We start from the raw sequence: 20160 nt of genomic DNA on the forward strand, positions 1-20160 counted from the left end.
TAGTCGAAGGTGGGAGTATGAGGTGAACAGATTGGAGAGCATTTTGCAGTGCTATTGTGCATGCTGCACTAGTTCGTAGTGGGCAAAGGTTTCAATCTGGGACACAGGAATTTGGAATTGCAGAGCCACTGGTGGATCCACTTTCGAACAGGAACACACAACCAGACGTAACGTGTGGTGGATCAACCTTAGAGCCCTATCCCAGACATAACGCATGTGGATCCACCTCAAGACACTTTTGGATATAACGGGTGGTGGATCCATCTTCTAACCCTTTCCCGGATGTATCATATTGTACATCCGCCTCCGAACATTTCTCTGGATATAATGCATGGCAGATACACATACGAACACTAGGTCTGGTCTACTTTGGGTCATGGAAGCCACCCACAACACAAACACAGACATACAGAAAATAGAGCAAATTCACTGGAACTGTAGAATATGTGGTTGGACGCATTCGAATATAGTGCTGTATTATACTGCCAGAATAATGTGTTGTTCAATCTAATACTTAAAAATGATATTCACAAAGGACATCTAGCACACAAAATAGCGTGAGTGGAGTGCATGTGCCATCACTGTGGATCTTTACAGTGTAAAAGGAGGTGTGTGTGAGGCACAGTAGGATGCCTTGGATGGTTGATATTACTGGGGAATCTAGACAATCTTGTTACAAGTATTGGTAATATAAATTTATCTTCGATGTCATGCTCCTAAGCAGAATGAATTTAAATGTACTTAGACCAGTTGCAGAACTATTTCCCGAAGAGTATTTTACTATTTGCAGGGATATAGCATTTACGAATATAATGAAGAAGTGATTGAAACCTGCAAATTTGTGATTTGTAAAATGAGTGCATAGTCTCTATGGGTATGTGTGTACAGCTGTCAGTGGTGGATGGTTGCGGTTCGGACGCATAATTGGCTAGCCGATATTCTATAAATGATACTGCTGGAAAGACGCACTCTGGAGGGAGGGGGAGGGGGAGGGAGGGAGGGAGGGAGGGAGGGAGGGAGGGAGGGAGGGAGAGAGAGAGAGAGAGAGAGAGAGAGAGAGAGAGAGAGAGAGAGAGAGAGAGGGAAGGGAAACACTTATGGCATCCGCCAGTTATGCAGAACACCATTTTTTCTCAGTATCCAAACATTTTTCAGCACACCACTGTGCCATCATCAGTGGGATTTCGTCTTATTTATTCTTTACACTTGGTGTGCATGATTTTTCCGGATCACTTGTATATCATTTACTACCGGTAGCTTGTCATATTTTCGTGTGGCAAGTCCTTTTATTCTCCGCATCATTGTGTGGTGTCGTGATGCACACGTAAATATAACACGTATTTTCCACAAATAAGGTCGTAAAAGCACTTTTTCACTTCACCAAAACACACTGTGTCAGAGTATACATGGAATTGTTTCCAGCCTTTGAGGTTCAAATACATCCATTCGTTGTGCCTCATACAGATACAAAGTTACTGGTACTATCCAAAGTGCATGCATTTAGATTATAGGGAAGAGAGGAAGTCTTAGGATTTTTTAGAAGGTTAGTGTATGAGACGCGCAAATATTCGGGTAGAAAATCAAACACCACATGGGTTTCTCAGAAAGTGACTATCTAGATGTGAAAAATGACAAAAATCGGGAAAATTTGGGGAAAACCTGGTATAATCATGAAAAATTGTCAACCATGTAAAACTGGGGGAAATACAATCAAATACGTAAAATGGTGTAAACTTAGCAACATTATGGAAGTTCACTGAGAATACATTAAACCAGGGAAAAATACCAATAAATTATTACGAACTGAAATCAATGAAACTGCTTGTTGTGAAGCTCCTTAACAGTGGAAAGAGAGGGACATTCTAGAGACGTGTCAAGGCGAAATAGCCACATTATCCCGCACATGAGCAATACAATCTAGCAACGGTCCACGACTTCTGTATGCAAGAGGAGAATTACGACGGGCGATAGTAAACTGGGGTAAGACTTTTACATATTCTCCAGCTACTGATTGTGGTGGTTATTTCCAAGTAAGATGTCACTGTTTCTTAGCATGCATTTACAGCTGCTGACGATCACAGCTCGGGAAACCTATGTAGTGGTTGTGTTACAAAGCACCGATGTTTCTTTTGGTGTGCAAGCTATTTGTTTTAAGATCTTACAGTCTGTTACAATTGTTTATCGGAGAAAAACTTGCAGGGAGATTGTATGTCATGCTCTGAAAATATATTGTAATAGTAATAGCGTTGCATTTCGCACGACTAGTAGGTCGTAAACCACATTGCTCCAGAACTATATCGTGATTAGTTGCAGGACCGTGTAGCCTTAGGAGTACCTGAGATTACGTTCTATGATCATTTCTCTCTTGACAGTACCTTCTTGGTACTGACCCCAGACATTATAACACTACATTACAAATGATAGCACAGTTGATTTACGTAAAATGCTTCAGACTCCTTTCATCTGGAGATCCATCATGCATAAACCAATTTCTTCTTAACCCTCTGTTACATGACCACAACGCGATCGTGTCTACTATACACCAATAAGCAGTGCTAATCTGCATCTGCATCTGCATCTACATCTACATCCACACTCCGCAAGCCACCTGACGGTGTGTGGCGGAGGGTACCTTGAGTACCTCTATCGGTTCTCCCTTGGAAAGAAGGATTGTCGGTATGCTTCTGTGTGGGCTCTAATCTCTCTGATTTTATCCTCATGGTCTCTTCGCGAGATATACGTAGGAGGGAGCAATATACTGCTTGACTCCTCGGTGAAGGTATGTTCTCGAAACTTCAACAAAAGCCCGTACCGAGCTACTGAGCGTCTCTCCTGCAGAGTCTTCCACTGGAGTTTATCTATCATCTATGTAACGCTTTCGCGATTACTAAATGATCCTGTAACGAAGCGCGCTGCTCTCCGTTGGATCTTCTCTATCTCTTCTATCAACCCTACCTGGTACGGATCCCACACTGCTGAGCAGTATTCAAGCAGTGGGCGAACAAGCGTACTGTAACCTACTTCCTTTGTTTTCGGATTGCATTTCCTTAGGATTCTTCCAATGAATCTCAGTCTGGCATGTGCTTTACCAACGATCAACTTTATACGATCATTCCATTTTAAATCACTCCTAATGCCTACTCCCAGATAATTTATGGAATTAACTGCTTCCAGTTGCTGACCTGCTATTTTGTAGCTAAATGATAAGGGATCTTTCTTTCTATGTATTCGCAGCACATTACACTTGTCTACATTGAGATTCAATTGCCATTCCCTGCACCATGCGTCAATTCGCTGCAGATCCCCCTGGATTTCAGTACAATTTTCCATTGTTACAACCTCTCGATACACCACAGCATCATCTGCAAAAGGCCTCAGTGAACTTCCGATGTCATCCACAAGATCATTTATGTATATTGTGAATAGCAACGGTCCTATGACACTCCCCTGCGGCACACCCGAAATCACTCTTACTTCGGAAGACTTCTCTCCATTGAGAATGACATGCTGCGTTCTGTTATCTAGGAACTCTTCAATCCAATCACACAACTGGTCTGATAGTCCATATGCTCTTACCTTGTTCATTAAACGACTGTGGGGAACTGTATCGAACGCCTTGCGGAAGTCAAGAAACACGGCATCTACCTGTGAACCCGTGTCTATGGCCCTCCGAGTCTCGTGGACGAATAGCGCGAGCTTGGCTTCACACTACCGTCTTTTTCGAAACCCATGCTGATTCCTACAGAGTAGATTTCTAGTCTCCAGAAAAGTCATTATACTCGAACATAATACGTGTTCCAAAATTCTACAACTGATCGACGTTAGAGATATAGGTCTATAGTTTCTGCACATCTGTTCGACGCCCCTTCTTGAAAACGGGGATGACCTTGTGCCCTTTTCCAATCCTTTGGAAGGCTACGCTCTTCTAGAGACCTACGGTACACCGCTGCAAGAAGGGGGGCAAGTTCCTTTGCGTACTCTGTGTAAAATCGAACTGGTATCCCATCAGGTCCAGCGGCCTTTCCTCTTTTGAGCGATTTTAATTGTTTCTCTATCCCTCTGTCGTCTATTTCGATATCTACAATTTTGTCATCTGTGCGACAATCTAGAGAAGGAACTACAGTGCAGTCTTCCTCTGTGAAGCAACTCTGGAAAAAGACACTTAGTATTTCGGCCTTTAGTCTGTCATCCTCTGTTTCAGTACCATTTTGGTCACAGAGTGTCTGGACATTTTGTTTTGATCCACCTACCGCTTTGACATAAGACCAAAATTTCTTAGGATTTTCTGCCAAGTCAGTACATAGAACTTTACTTTCGAATTCATTGAACGCCTCTCGCATAATCTCCTCAACATACACGCATCTGGAGAGTTCTTGTGCACTTGGCTGGGTGCTGTAAGAGTGGTGTGGAACAGTCTTTGTTGAAAGGCAGTTACGGACTCGGCTCGCTTTGTTCGTTCACGGGACATGGAGTGTAGCAGGTATAGTACCCTCCTCCTCCTCCTGGTCAGTTGCAAATTGCAGGGAGGGTTGGTCAAACACGATGCGGGGAGATTTTTCTATCTCCAACTTTATCCTATTACTATGAGAATACTCTGTGACCTCCATCCACATACGCAAAGACGGCCAGTCATAATCGTAAATTCCGCACTCTGATCGAAGTGCTAGAAATACGTAGATAACCTAACTGCATTGCTATAGGACGCTGTCTGGTGTACTTTAGTGTATATGTTTGAGAATTAACTATGAATAGACTTACTGCACAGTCATCTACCTACTTTCGCAATCTAGTATATGGTACTTGCAAAGAATTGGAAGGGTGGTTTAGCGACGATACACAAATTGGGAAGCATTCTGCTGTGGCGTTTAAATTATGAAAAAACTGATAAAATTGCTAAAACTGATCGCACTATCAACTATGGTGCTCATTACAGCACATCATCCCCTCTATCTACTTGTGCGCTGTTGGTTACCATATAATGACTTACTGACACCACTTGTTTGAGATGGAGAGTGTCTTGGTGGGAGCAACACCGTCTGGGGATGACCAGAACCGAAAAAGTGATCGCGTGCATGGCTGCAATATGAGGACTCAATGCTCTTGGTCTCTTTGAGATGGAATATCTAGTCACCTACTATCCCGTCACTGTGGAAGGTAAGCTTAAATTTAGAGGTCATCACCTTCAGACCTGTTTCGAAACGCTACACAATGACGCAAAATCCTCCATTTTCATATTTTGCGATGTCTTCAATATTTTTGTCAATAAGGAACATCACCTCTGTCTTTTATTTCAACCATCATGTATGTTGTGGGAACAGCATAGTTTACGCCATGCGACGTCCAGCTTTCTGTGGGTGTCAATGAGTTCATCATCATCAGTGTTCTGCCAAAAGGCAGGTTTTTACATGGTAGTTCTCCAGGCTGTCCGGTCTTCTGCCATCCTATTCAGCTCCGCATAAGCAACTTAGATTACTGGTCGCCTGCTCCAGTGGACCAATATATGTATATTTATTGGGATCACCACATATGGTCGATGACTGTGTAGATGGTACTTGTTTCCCGACATATCTGAAGAGAGAGACTATATAAAATGTTACTGACTCCTCTTCCAGGTGACGTTAGCAAAGTTTTTATACTTTGTGGTTTTATTCCGATGTGTGTTACAAAAATAACGAAGGGGGAGGGATAGGGGGTGAGAAAGGGAGTGGAGTGGGTGGGGGGAGGGGGGTGGAGGCGGTGGAGAGAAAGTCAACGAAGAATTGGTCAACAAACTGTCTTTTTTTTAGTGCAGTAATCACTGGAACACGGTGAATGAAATTAGGACATATACAGATTGATATTTATAGGCCATCATTCGATACTGATGAATTGTATTTGTTATGCTTCTGAATTTCTTTGTACAGTCTGAGTATCCTCTGCACATCTGCAAATTTATTCCTGTACCTTAGTGTGCCATTTTACTCGTTGTGATAGCTCAGCATCTGTAGCCATCTGTCTAATACAACAGTACTGTCAGAATGCGATAGAATTTCAAGTGTGTTAGCAGTGGTCTGTGACTGGGCGGGGATCTCTCTTACCCGTGCAAATGATGTGGATTCAAATGCTATATATCTAAGACTGGAGAATACGGTATGTAAGCGATACTCTGACGAAGGCGGAGTTGGGACGTGAACTCTATACCGCTTCTTCAAAGCGTTCTGCGTAAACATATAACAGTAAAACTTCTCACAGTCGTCACGAAAGTGGCTGCAATGAGCGAATTAGGCGATAATATGAAGGTTTTTACCGAGAGACAATCAGCAGCATAAGTTCTGTCTTTTGTTTTCTCAATAAATAAGAGACTACGTTCTTCCGTGAGTTTTGTGCGCCTATAAATGGCTGGTTCAAATGGCTCTGAGCAGTATGGGACTTAACATCTGTGGTCATCAGTCCCCTAGAGCTTAGAACTACTTAAACCTAACTAACCTAAGGACATCACACACATCCATGCCCGAGGCAGGATTCGAACCTGCGACCGTAGCAGTCGCGCGGTTCCGGACTGAGCGCCTAGAACCGCTAGACCACCGCGGCCGGCCCTATAAATGGATGGACTCACATGTCAATAGGTAGACTAAATTTATAGCTACATCTGCATTCTTACTTCGCAAGCCATCGTACGAGGTATGGCGGAGGGTACCCTGTAACACTACTAGTTGTTCCCTGTCCTATTCCACTCGCAGATAGGGCGAGGGAAAATAACTGCCTATATGCTTTCTTACGAGCGCTGATGTGTGTTAACTTGTCTTCATGGTCCTGACGCGAAACGTAAGTTGGCGGTGGTAGAATCCATCTGCGGTGAGATCCAAATGTCGGTTCTCAATAGGGTTCCTCGACAATAACATTCCTCCCTCCAGGAAGTCCCATTTGAGCTACCTGGCAAGTGTAATCCAACTGCTGGAAAAAAAGAAGATACTCACCATGAAAAGTGGCTCTCATAATCAATTAATTAGCCTATCAATTTGATATCAATGACATGCCATTTGGTGGGTGGACGCAAGGGTAGGGTACCACAGATACAATTCGTGAGTTGGAGTGGTGATCAGGCGTTTTTTCGTTGTGGCGATAGCTTTTAACGATGTTTCAATCTCCCACTTACACATGGAAAGATGACCCTCGTAATAATATCAGATGTGTTACTGAATTTATAAAGTGATACATAGTATAAACCTGTTATTTACAACTTGTGTGTGCTGTTACCTTAAGAGGCTTTGTAACACTACTGGCCATTAAAATTGCTGCACCAAGAAGAAATGCAGATGATAAACGGGTATTCATTGGACACATATTATATTAGAACTGACATGTGATTACATTTTCACGCAATTTGGGTGCATAGATCCTCAGAAATCAGTACCCAGAACAACCACCTCTGGCCGTAATAACGGCCTTGATACGCCTGGACATTGAGTCAAACAGAGCTTCGATGGCAAGTACACGTACAGTTGCCCATGCAGCTTCAACACGATACCGCAGTTCATCAAGAGTAGTGACTGGCGTATTGTGACGAGCCAGTTGCTCGGCCACCATTGACCAGACGTTTTCAATTGGTGAGAGATCTGGAGAACGTGCTGGCCAGGGCAGCAATCGAACATTTTCAGTATCCATAAAGGCCCGTACAGTACATGCAACATGCGGTCGTGCATTATCCTGCTGAAATGTAGGGCTTCGCAGGGATCAAATGATGGGCAGAGCCACGGGTCGTAACACATGTGAAATGTAACGTCCACTGTTCAAAGTGCCGTCAATGCGAACAAGAGGTGACCGAGACGTGTAACCAATGGCACCCCATACCATCACGCCGGGTGATACGCTAGTCTGGCGACGACGAATACACGCTTCCAATGTGCGTTCACCGCGATGTCGCCAAACACGGATGCGACCATCATGACGCTGTAAACAGAACCTGGATTCATCCGAAAAAATGACTTTTTGCTATTCGTGCAACCAGGTTCGACGTTGAGTACACCATCGCAGGCGCTCCTGTCTGTGATGCAGCGTCAAGGGTAACCGCAGCCATGGTCTCCGAGCTGATAGTCCATGCTGCTGCAAACGTCGTCGAACTGTTCGTGCAGATGGTTGTTGTCTTACAAACGTCCCCATCTGTTGACTCAGGGATCGAGACGTGGCTGCACGATACGTTACAGCCATGCGGATAAGATGCCTGTCATCTCGACTGCTAGTGATACGAGGCCTTTGGGATCCAGCATGGCGTTCCGTATCACTCTCCTGAACCCACCGATTCCATATTCAGCTTACAGTCATTGGATCTCGACCAACCCGAGCAGCAATGTCGCGATACGATAAACCGCAATCGCGATAGGCTACAATCCGACCTTTATCAAAGTCGGAAACGTGATGGTACGCATTTTTCCTCCTTACACGAGGCATCACAACAACGTTTCACCAGGCAACGCCGGTCAACTGCTGTTTGTGTATGAGAAATCTGTTGGAAACTTTCCTCATGTCAGCACGTTGCAGGTGTCGCTACCGGCGTCAAACTTGTGTGAATGCTCTGAAAAGGTGATCATTTGTATATCACAGATCTTGTTCCTGTCGGTTAAATTTCGCGTCTGTAGCACGTCATCTTCGTGGTGTAGCAATTTTAATGGCCAGTAGTGTATGTGGCGAAGCATTTGGTTACTTCAACAGCTCGAAAGTGAGGAAGCATCCTGTGACAGCGGCAGATCTTAGCTGTCTGTCATGAGCCAAAAATGCGTTTATATTCTATTCCTCTGATGCAGAACAGAACAGATATTAAGCTGATAAGAACAGATATTTTTACCTGATGAAAGAATACATAGAGGAAATATAGGCAATGCTGTGCTGTTGCAGGATTTTCACAAGTACCGATACTTTAGCAACGTGAAATCGTGTGCACACCCTGATTTCTTTTGTCTTCAAAAGTAACTCTTATAAGAAGGAGAAATCTACATTTTGCATGAAAAATTCGAGGTGTATGATCAACAACATTCCTGTTGGGAGTGGGTAAAATGGATTTTTTTAAACTAGTGGGGCCAGGGCTGGGTGGAATTGATTAGAACCACTGTATACATCGAAACAGCTGCTGCTGCTGCTTCTTGACTCTCAGCGTGCTGCAGCCGGCGGAAGGGGTGGTCACGAGAAGTCGACGACCAGATGTCGTAGATTAACTCTGCCTGTGATAGGCGGTTAGGTACAAAGAATGGACCGATTTGTGCGCTCTTGTCTGAGGCAGCGGGGGCTAACGAAGTGACCAGTGTGCTGTGTGAGCGGTGATCGAAGCGGATGTGTGAGAAGATTGAATATGATGGGTGTTTGCACTGGACAATTATTACCCCATGTAAATTGATCGGCTGACTGCTTGGTGAGAGTCTCTCCAACCTCTGAGCATTCGGTAGGGCCAGCTTGTGGATGCCAGGAATGGGTGTGCAGTTGCCGACATGGCCAACGTTTCGTCTCTTTCCTGACCGGCACCCACGAGTCGTAGCAATGTCCTTGTCGGCGGCAGACTTTGCCACCGCTGCTCCCGGCAGTCGGTACGCTCCTCATGATTGCAAGTGCGTGTGAACAGTTCGATTTTTTCACCAGATATGTTTAGTGGAAACGTTGCAGTGGAGCAGAGTGCTTGTGCTCTCAAACATCGTTGCACACAAGACCCTTACGGTCTTTTTGTAGCAGAAATTTAGTTACTTGATTTGTATGTTTGTGAGTGCTACTCAGACGTTGCAAGTTTTTTGTACTATGAATAAGGATCATTGTAACGCACTTGTGTTTTAGGCCAAAGCAACGAAGAGGATTTTCCTGCCAATAAGGGGGGAATATATTCCAGTCAGCTAACAACACAATTAAAGTCCCTGAAAGATCGTCTAAATAATAAATCATGTACCTGTGTAATTTTATAAACTAATAAATTATCACCTAATTGTTGTATCTCGCCGTGAAATTATTAATGTGCATTCTCATTTAACCTCAATGTATAATGCGCTATTGCGAATCCTTGTTACTTCCCATAGTGAAATAAAATTATATGATATTTATTAACCGATATTAAACATTCACGCGTTCCAGAACGTCTCACATGAGTCATAGGCACATTTTACCAGTTAAGCGGCGGCGGCGGTGGCGGTGGTGGTGGTGGTGGTGTGACACGATATGTTGACCTTGAACCCACATGCTGAGATGGTTCAAATGCTTATCATTTCTGTTGAGCGTACTAATATACATGTCCTGTGAATGTAACCATGTCTAGTCATTCAAGGTGTTCTGTTCTTTATGAACATGAGTGTAGATAAAGGTTTGATAGCAGCACATTTCAGTCTCTCTGGAAAAATGCTTAAGAGTTTTCGATGCATTACATATTTCACGTAAGACAGGGCTTATTATATGGGAACAAATCTTTAGTAGGTACTCTATTGGAAATACCATCAAAATCAGCTGAGCTATTTTTTTGAAAGAATAGCTATTATTAATTTCAGAAAGAGGAGTTGGTGACACTTCATATGGTTGAATTTAATGAAACTTGCTTCTTCAGCATCCTGCTGTGATTTCCCTCTCTAACTGTTTGTCTTTATACTTTCTACTATATTTAAGGAATGATTATTAAATATATATGCTACCTGTGACTTATCATTTATAGCCATTCAGTTCAGTAGTGATGTTATCCTGTTCTGCGGCTGGTTGTCCTGTTTCTCATTTCACTTCATTCCATATAGCCTTAATTCTATTGTCGGAATTACTTATGTCTAACATTAAGTGTGTGTTCCTTTATTTTTTTAATAAATTTTCTCAGTAATTTTGAGTACTTTTTCTAGTAAGAAACTACTGTATGTGTTCTTGCCAACAGATGTTTTTTTCTAATTAGCTTAAGCGGAAAGCTATTTTCAAATAATCATCTTAATTTATCATGGAACATATTAAATATGTTAGCATTCGGTTCAATATAAATTTCACACAGATCGTCTCCTATAAACTACTCCTAAAAGTCATACAATGTAGGTTTTCACGGCCGGCGTTGTCTTCAATTGAAACTTCCGGGCTGAGAGGCTGTGATCGATGTATAAAATTTCCTCCTGACGTATCGTCTCCATCTGCGTGAGACATCATCTGACGTCGTCCGGCTACTGCCACTGAGGCTCCAGGCACTCTCGCATTTATAGAGCGCATAGAGGGCACCACCATTTGTCACGTGATGCCGATGGTATGTCTATCTTTGGAAGGCGTCATCATTCTCGATTAAGAGTAATCGATTGTCATTCTGCTGGCGCAACGTCGACATCCATATTTTGTCCAACTTTAAAACTTCCTCTTTTCTATTAAAATCGTTACGGTGTTTGTGAATTTCTATTGCTTCTCTATACATGTGCGCATGATAATGGGATGTTTGTGCTAGAACGCTTGTCTCATTAAATTTAATTTCGTGATTCCCATCTCGAAAAACATGCTCAGCTACGGCCGATTTTTCGATATGTGAAGCGACAGTTTCTTTTATGTTCGGCTAAGCGGGTGTTTACACTTCTTTTCGTTGTTCCAATATATACTTGTCCACAACTGCATGGAATTTTGTATACCCTAGGTGTTACTAGGGGATGTCGGGCGTCTTTTGCAGTTCTTAAATATTCCTTAATCTTCTTGGTGGGTCTGAAGATTGTTTCGATCCCATACTTGGCCAGCACTTTCCCGATACGGTCCGTGACCTTATTAATGAACGGTAGGAAAACTTTTCCAGTAGGTGATTGTTGTTGCTCTGGACTTCTGGCATCTTTTCTTCTTTGATGGAGGGCTCGATCAATTTCCTTGCTGGTATATACGTTTTTCATGAAGGCTGACCGTAGGTGGCTCAGTTCATCTTGTAAGTAAGCTGGCTCGCAGATTTTGTTGGCTCTGTCCACCAAGGTTTTCATGACACCTCTTTTTTTGCCTAGGATGATGGTTAGATTCCTTGTGGAGGTATCGATCCGTGAGAGTGTTCTTTCTATATACCTTGTGGCCCAGCGTCCCATCCACCCGTTTAATTACCGACACATCCAGGAAACTGAGTCGACCGTTGCTCTCTTTCTCCATCGTAAACTGTATCTTCGGGTTAATGCCGTTCAGGTGCACCAAGAAGACATCCAACTTTTCTTCACCATGAGTCCACACTACAAATGTGTCATCAACATAGCGGTACCATTTAGCAGGCTTTTTACTGGCAGTCTGCAGCGCTCGCTGTTCGAAGATCTCCATAAATAAATTGGCAACAGCTGGACTGAGAGGGCTTCCCTTCGCCACCCCGTCGATCTGTTCGTAAAATTCGTCGTTATACTGGAAATAAGTTGTCGTCAGGCAGTGTTTAAATAAAGCCACTATGTCAGTCGTAAAAATATCTGCTATATATGAAATAGCTTCGTTTACAGGCACCATGGTAAACAATGACACTACATCGAAGCTCACAAGAATATCACTTGGGCTGACGTTAATCTCCCTAAGTTTTTCAATAAAATGCCCCGAGTTTTCAATGTAACTGTCGGTCCTGCCTAAGTGTGGTTGCAGCAAGCAGGCGAGATATCTGGCCACCTCTTGTGTTGGAGATCCTATGGCACTCACAATCGCTCTCAACGGGACCTGTGGTTTATGTACCTTCGGGAGTCCATAAAGTCTGGGTGGATAAGCGGATAAGCTTCCGTTTCGCAGAGTTGTTTTTTATCATCCGAAGAAAGATAAGATTGTTTCACCAGTTGATTGGTATTTCTCAAAATTTTGGTTGTAGGATCCTTCTGAAGCTTTTTGTACGTAGTGGGATTCAAAAGGTCACTAACCTTCTTGTGATGATCTTCGATGTTCAGCAAAACCGTAGCATTTCCTTTATCAGCTGCAAGTACAATAATGCTTTATCCGCATTGATCTCCCTCAGTGCCCTCCTTTTCGCTTGAGACAAATTGCTGGAGGGTGGTTTCGCTTGGCGTAATATTCTGGCTGTTTCAGTCCTGATTTCATCCGCGGAATGCGATAATAACAAACGGATTCCTGCCTCCACATTCGCTATTATGCCCTCCGTAGGAACCTTTAGTGGCGTGACTGCAAAGTTGCCTCCTTTCGACAGAACTGAATGTTCCACTTTTGTTAATTCTCCCCAGACATGTTAATCACAGTTCGAGAGTTGCCAGCGACTGATGTTTCACCTGTGCCTTTCTGTAGGCCATCGAATTTCCTCTTCTGCCTATTAGTTCCCATTTCTGCACTCAGCTCCATGGTCCTGAACGTTAGACAGTCCACCTTATTCCAGTCATAACACTGCATTATGTTACTGATATGTCAATGGAGATATAACAGCTTACTGCTAGTTTCCGCTAGTTCTCGCCGCGTGTGGTGAATTCGTTCCCGTAGCATCGCTAGTTCCATGCGGTTGTAAATACGGTGCGCTTGCGCCGAGTGAAACATTCCCCTCGCCTTCAGAAACTTCGGCACTGTCGCGGTGTCCCGGCAGCGTAGCGTGTACGCTTACTTTCCTGCTACGCTGTTCTGAGCTTCACCAAATATAACATTATCAATCAGGTTCCTACTGTCACTAACCACCCGTGCTGGAAAATCGATTACTGAGACCAAATGTGGAATCAAAATAAGATTTCCTAGTCATTTTTCCTATCAGAATCCTTCAGAAAATCTACACTGAAGTGTGCTCCCGCACATCTCTATCGGACTTTTGTGGAATATGTTTTATTCTTTTCTTACGTAGGGTGGAGGCAAATAAAAGTGATTCGGATGATTGGATACTACACTCCTGGAAATTGAAATAAGAACACCGTGAATTCATTGTCCCAGGAAGGGGAAACTTTATTGACACATTCCTGGGGTCAGATACATCACATGATCACACTGACAGAACCACAGGCACATAGACACAGGCAACAGAGCATGCACAATGTCGGCACTAGTACAGTGTATATCCACCTTTCGTAGCAATGCAGGCTGCTATTCTCCCATAGAGACGATCGTAGAGATGCTGGATGTAGTCCTGTGGAACGGCTTGCCATGCCATTTCCACCTGGCGCCTCAGTTGGACCAGCGTTCGTGCTGGACGTGCAGACCGCGTGAGACGACGCTTCATCCAGTCCCAAACATGCTCAATGGGGGACAGATCCGGAGATCTTGCTGGCCAGGGTAGTTGACTTACACCTTCTAGAGCACGTTGGGTGGCACGGGATACATGCGGACGTGCATTGTCCTGTTGGAACAGCAAGTTCCCTTGCCGGTCTAGGAATGGTAGAACGATGGGTTCGATGACGGTTTGGATGTACCGTGCACTATTCAGTGTCCCCTCGACGATCACCAGTGGTGTACGGCCAGTGTAGGAGATCGCTCCCCACACCATGATGCCGGGTGTTGGCCGTGTGTGCCTCGGTCGTATGCAGTCCTGATTGTGGCGCTCACCTGCACGGCGCCAAACACGCATACGACCATCATTGGCACCAAGGCAGAAGCGACTCTCATCGCTGAAGACGACACGTCTCCATTCGTCCCTCCATTCACGCCTGTCGCGACACCACTGGAGGCGGGCTGCACGATGTTGGGGCGTGAGCGGAAGACGGCCTAACGGTGTGCGGGACCGTAGCCCAGCTTCATGGAGACGGTTGCGAATGGTCCTCGCCGATACCCCAGGAGCAACAGTGTCCCTAATTTGCTGGGAAGTGGCGGTGCGGTCCCCTACGGCACTGCGTAGGATCCTACGGTCTTGGCGTGCATCCGTGCGTCGCTGCGGTCCGGTCCCAGGTCGACGGGCACGTGCACCTTCCGCCGACCACTGGCGACAACATCGATGTACTGTGGAGACCTCACGCCCCACGTGTTGAGCAATTCGGCGGTACGTCCACCCGGCCTCCCGCATGCCCACTATACGCCCTCGCTCAAAGTCCGTCAACTGCACATACGGTTCACGTCCACGCTGTCGCGGCATGCTACCAGTGTTAAAGACTGCGATGGAGCTCCGTATGCCACGGCAAACTGGCTGACACTGACGGCGGCGGTGCACAAATGCTGCGCAGCTAGCGCCATTCGACGGCCAACACCGCTGTTCCTGGTGTGTCCACTGTGCCGTGCGTGTGATCATTGCTTGTACAGCCCTCTCGCAGTGTCCGGAGCAAGTATGGTGGGTCTGACACACCGGTGTCAATGTGTTCTTTTTTCCATTTCCAGGAGTGTATTTTCAAACCATTTGTGGCAGCTTTAACGAAGGAGAAGAAGACCTACAGTTATTTCCAACAGGTTGGAGCACTTGTCCATACAGCTGGCCGAACCTTGTATTACATTTACACTATCTTCACACCTGACGTAGTTGTTAGCAGGGGTCAGTCCGGTCGCAGCCCTAGCTGGCCACGCGTCACCAGATCTGCTAGAGTGCAATTACTTTGTGTGGGGAGCCCTCAAGTCTAAGGTGTATTGCTACAATCCTCAGTCTTTAAGAACTGCAGCAGAACATTTCGGATGAGACTGCAGCAATTCCAGCAGACCAGCTTCGATTCGGCCTCACTAACTTGCTGGCGAGGGCCCAAAAGTGCCAAAAGATGAATGGCGGTCACTTCCAATATCTGCTGTAGTTAGGTTAGTATTGTATTTCCCTTCCTCTTCTGTGTATCTTTGTAATCCTTACTCTGTTCTCTGGGCCACTTTTATTTGCCCCACCCTGTACCTATGACATTTTGGATTTCTTATCAGCCAGAAAAGAAAGTGATATGCATTCACGTAATCCATTTTCATCTATTATCCTGTGAAGATGCTCCATCACTGAAACCAGAAGATATTAAGGCTCAAATAAAAACAGCTGATTGTTAATGTGTGTTTTTTTTCAGTCGCTTAATGGCTGTTGAATGTCATTAACAAAACATCAAAAAGTATTTGGAACTGACGTTTGTGCTACTATCACTACAGACTCATGGGTCCCCATCGAAGCAAACAGTTCCAATATGAAGATGGGTTAATGTCACTGACTCATCTCTGAAGTAGAAACAAGAGTGCTCTGGTTTGAAGGTTGGTTTTACTGACCATACTTATTGTCTGTTATTTTCGTCTACTATTCCTTCCACTGGCATATATGAGCTAGCTGGACAGCAAAGCAACAGTTCTTGAGCATGGTGGGGGCAGTGAACTTATACTGTCCCTCCAACAAGTTATCTTGATTGTTCTAAAGCTTCCTAGCAGATTATAACTGGGTGCCATAACGGAACTCAAACAAGGAACCTTGTATTTTAGAGACATTGATCTTACCTACTGTGAACCTAGGCATAATTCATGAACCATCTACAGAGCTTCACTTTGGCCAGTATCTTTCTCCTACTTTCCAAACTTCACTATTCTCTTGCATACCTTGCAGGGCCAACACTCAGTCTTAATCTTCTAGGACATTTCAAAACATTGCACACTTCACTTCAGAGTGAAAGAGTCATTCTGTGATTTTGGCTGTTATTCAAGCTTCCTTAGTTTCCTGGATTCCAATGTGATATGGTATTCAGGCAATCACTATTTGCTTCCAATGCTTTCGTAGCAGGAGAAGGGCAAATAGAAACAACAGTGGAACCACGAGAGTTTCACAGCTAATACCCTTCAGTAAAATCCTAAAACTGTGGTGCTTGGTCAAAATACAATAAAAGGATGATTATAAAACATCTGCAGTTCCCTCCATTTCTAAACACAGTCAAAACTGATATAACTCTGGGCTTCATAAGAAGCCAGGGCTGTGATTTTCCTAACCTTGGCAGAATGTATAAATATCTGTCACACCAATTTCAAAACTGTAACTCTTTACACGAATCTCATTAGCACGCAAGCATCATCAAATTGGATAAGTTATCACCTGATGAAAAGGGGTAGCGCCCCAGCCTCAGCACAAAAGCTGTGGTTTAGGTTGCAGACCCACATCCCATGAAACCATTACCGAGACAAGACTGTAATAATGCTAGCTATCAAACAGGAGTACTTGTGTTGGGCGTCCATTTATACATCTATACTCGTCAGGCCTTATGAAGTGAATATTTCATTGCTCCAGTACCCTGTGATTAGCTGCTACTGATACAGGAGTAAGCTCTTACATAATCTATATTGAATCTTACACGTATCCCATTAGGTTCAGTCACCTTTACGCCTTAGTCCATTGAGGAAGTGTGGTTGTTTTTTATTCCAATATTTGTCACTTCAGCATTCATATCGTGGCTGAAAGGAGGAACCATAGTACGGTCTTCCGCAGTTAAACAGTTTTAGAAGATCGCAATTAATATTTCAGCCTTCCGTCTGTTTTCCTCCATATAGTTAGTCAGCAGTACATTCTTTGAGCAACTGGACAAGACTGATAAATTTACTAACTATATATAAAACCTAAACTACTTACAGATGGGTACACAAAATTTTGCTGTTGAATTAATTGAAAGTTTTTTGCATTGCAATTCTTAAACTGACTGTGTCTTAATTCAGCTTTTGTTAGTCAGTAATTCTTCAGTATTGTATAAATGTGATGAAACACACAATGCTTGCATTGAAACTTTTTAATACAGCTTTGGAACCATAGCATGTCTTTCCCATCCCTCAAAACTTGCTCAGCACATACAACCCTAAAATATATTGAACACTGCTCTTAATTTTGTCCACTGATAAAATTTTCAAATGCATATCTGATATCAACTGCTCAGGCAACCTGCAGTTTGTTTCTTGTCACACCTTGTAACTATTATTTCCCTGCCTTTTTAACTGATGCTACAATAGCCTTATGGTCCCTGATTGACTCCTCGACTTTAACTGAAGCACAGAGTTTGGGGTCTATCACCACGCTATCTAAGACCTCGTGTGTCAGGTCTGTAACTAATTGTTAGAGGTAATTTCTGAAAAGACTTTAAACAATCTTACAAGGATTCCTGTCCATATAATCAGAAAAATGTATGCATAACATTATCCAAGATTCTCTTTCAGTATTGCGCCACTATGGCTTCTGACACAGAATGCTGATGAATGCATCTGAATAAGATTTTCCCTTTACAGCAAATAAATATAGCACAGGCCAGCCTGTCTGTACAGTATATAGTCTAGATGAAAAAAATGTCGCCTTCCCTCCAGGGATTCCCATTTGAGTTCCCGAAGCATCTCCGTAACACAGGGTGACACACAATAACGGGAATGTTTGAAATGAGTAGTGGCAGCCATGGGCAGGTGGCAGCACTACAGGTTCATGACAGCGAGTAAACACTCCACCATTTCAGTAATCATGGATCAGTGGAACAGACACCAACATGCATTAGCCATAAAAATGTTTTATAAAAAACAATGATAGTTTGGTAGCGGCGCAGAGGGAGTTTCAACGTTTTTTTTATAATTTAGGACGTCATGATACCGTTCCGTCGAAACGCGATAAAATGTTGGATTAATGACTTTTAAGAAACATTGATGATGTACGGTACGCGACTCTGCCTTACTGAGCCCACGGCGTTCAATTCGTAAGCAAGCGGCAGTGATTGGAATGTCCCGGGCGAGTGATCGCAGAATTCTTCATCTTGATTTAAAATTTCATCTGTACAAACTACAGATGGCGTAACAATTGAAAGACAATGATTACCGGTTACGATTAGCATTCTGTCAACAAATTATAGCAAAAATAAACAATGACGAATTTCTAAGCAAACAAATCCTAATGACATTAATGAGTGCCCTTCACACGCTAGTAAAGTGGCAGTATGGTGTGGTGTTGTGTTTCATCACATGGGATTATAGGACTTTTTTTGCAAATGAATAGGGAAAAACGGTAATTGTCAATGCCGATTGTTACGTGGAGACGTTAGAAACTTTTTTCACACCTGCATTGAACAACTTTCCAAGCGTTCAAGAAGCCTGGTTTTAACAGGGCGGTGCGACATCACACACTGCACGGCAATCAGTGGCATATGTGCGAGAATTGTTCGGCAACCGTCTGATCTCGCGATTCGGTAACATTCCCTGCCCCCCTAGAACGCCAGATTTATCCATTTGTGGTTGTTTTTCTTGTGGTGCTACCTCAAGAGCAAAGTCTACACGACACAACCAAGAACCCTGGATGAGTTAAAACAAAGAATTCGGAATGCAGTTCACAGTATCCTAGTTGAGATGTAGCAACGGTCAATGAGGAATCTCAACAACAGATTTCACTAATGTATTCTTACAGGACACCGCCATCTAAAGGAGGTAGGTTATTTAAAAAAATGGAAAATGCCATCAATGTTTCGTAAATGGCAAAGTTGTAAGATAAAACTTTGAACATAGCTGCTAAGGTGCAGTGACCGTGTCAGAATTATATTGTAACAAATAAGCCCTCGGTCACAAATATTAAGTCAAAATTGACGTGGTTTCGACGCTACTATGAGCGTCGTCTTCAGAATTAGACTAACTGTACTAAAACACTAGGTATATAGTACATCAATAAAATTAAAGTTTGTACTGACGCGAAAAGGTGCAGTACTTACAAGTCACATATTAAAAAATATCGACGCCTCAAAGGCGACGTCATGAACACATGTTAAATGGCGAGCCACTAAGGGCTGCTCGTACTGTGAACAAGGGTTGCAAACCAATTTTACAAACTTGGTCTGTAGTTTCCTGAATGCAAGCGTTGAATATAAGAGGAAAAATAGCATGACCTTGTCTCTAATTTTTTGCTTCTTGTTCCTCATGAAAATTCCTAATCACAGCCACTTTGTTCTTATAAAACCTGTATCACTTGCATGTCTTTGTACTTTAGACTGGCTTTCTTCAGCACTCTAACCATCTGTTGCCAGATAAGATTATCAGACTCCTTTTCCAGTTCTACACAGGCAATATAAGTCTGTTTATTTTTCTGTATTTGCTTTTCGATAAGAAGCCTCAGTGACAGAATTCCGTCTCTTGATGCTAATCCCCTCGGGAATCCAAACTTAGCTTCACTCATCATATCCTCCGTCTTCTCTTAAATTCTCCTCATAATTATCTGTAGGGGCCTATGAGAATTTCTAATGCATGCAGTATTAGGCTTGACGTTCGGTACTATTCATATTTTGTAGCTGCCACCTTCTTCGGTACCCAAACCGTGACGCATTTCCTGAAGTCGGCTGGTTTATCTGACGTGTTATACCTGTAGATCGACCTAATCTGTCAACAACATTTTTTATTAGTTCTGCAGGA

At 43.5% G+C, this 20160-nt stretch overlaps 1 protein-coding gene across 5 annotated transcripts in view; it reads right to left on the reverse strand.

Moving 5' to 3' along the window:
• The window catches only part of LOC124723158 (palmitoyltransferase ZDHHC2), a 279047-nt gene that overhangs the window by 164829 nt on the left and 94058 nt on the right, over positions 1-20160 (reverse strand). The window lies entirely within an intron of this gene.

Source organism: Schistocerca piceifrons, chromosome X, assembly GCF_021461385.2.
Source record: "Schistocerca piceifrons isolate TAMUIC-IGC-003096 chromosome X, iqSchPice1.1, whole genome shotgun sequence".
Classification (NCBI taxonomy): Eukaryota; Metazoa; Arthropoda; class Insecta; order Orthoptera; family Acrididae; genus Schistocerca; species Schistocerca piceifrons.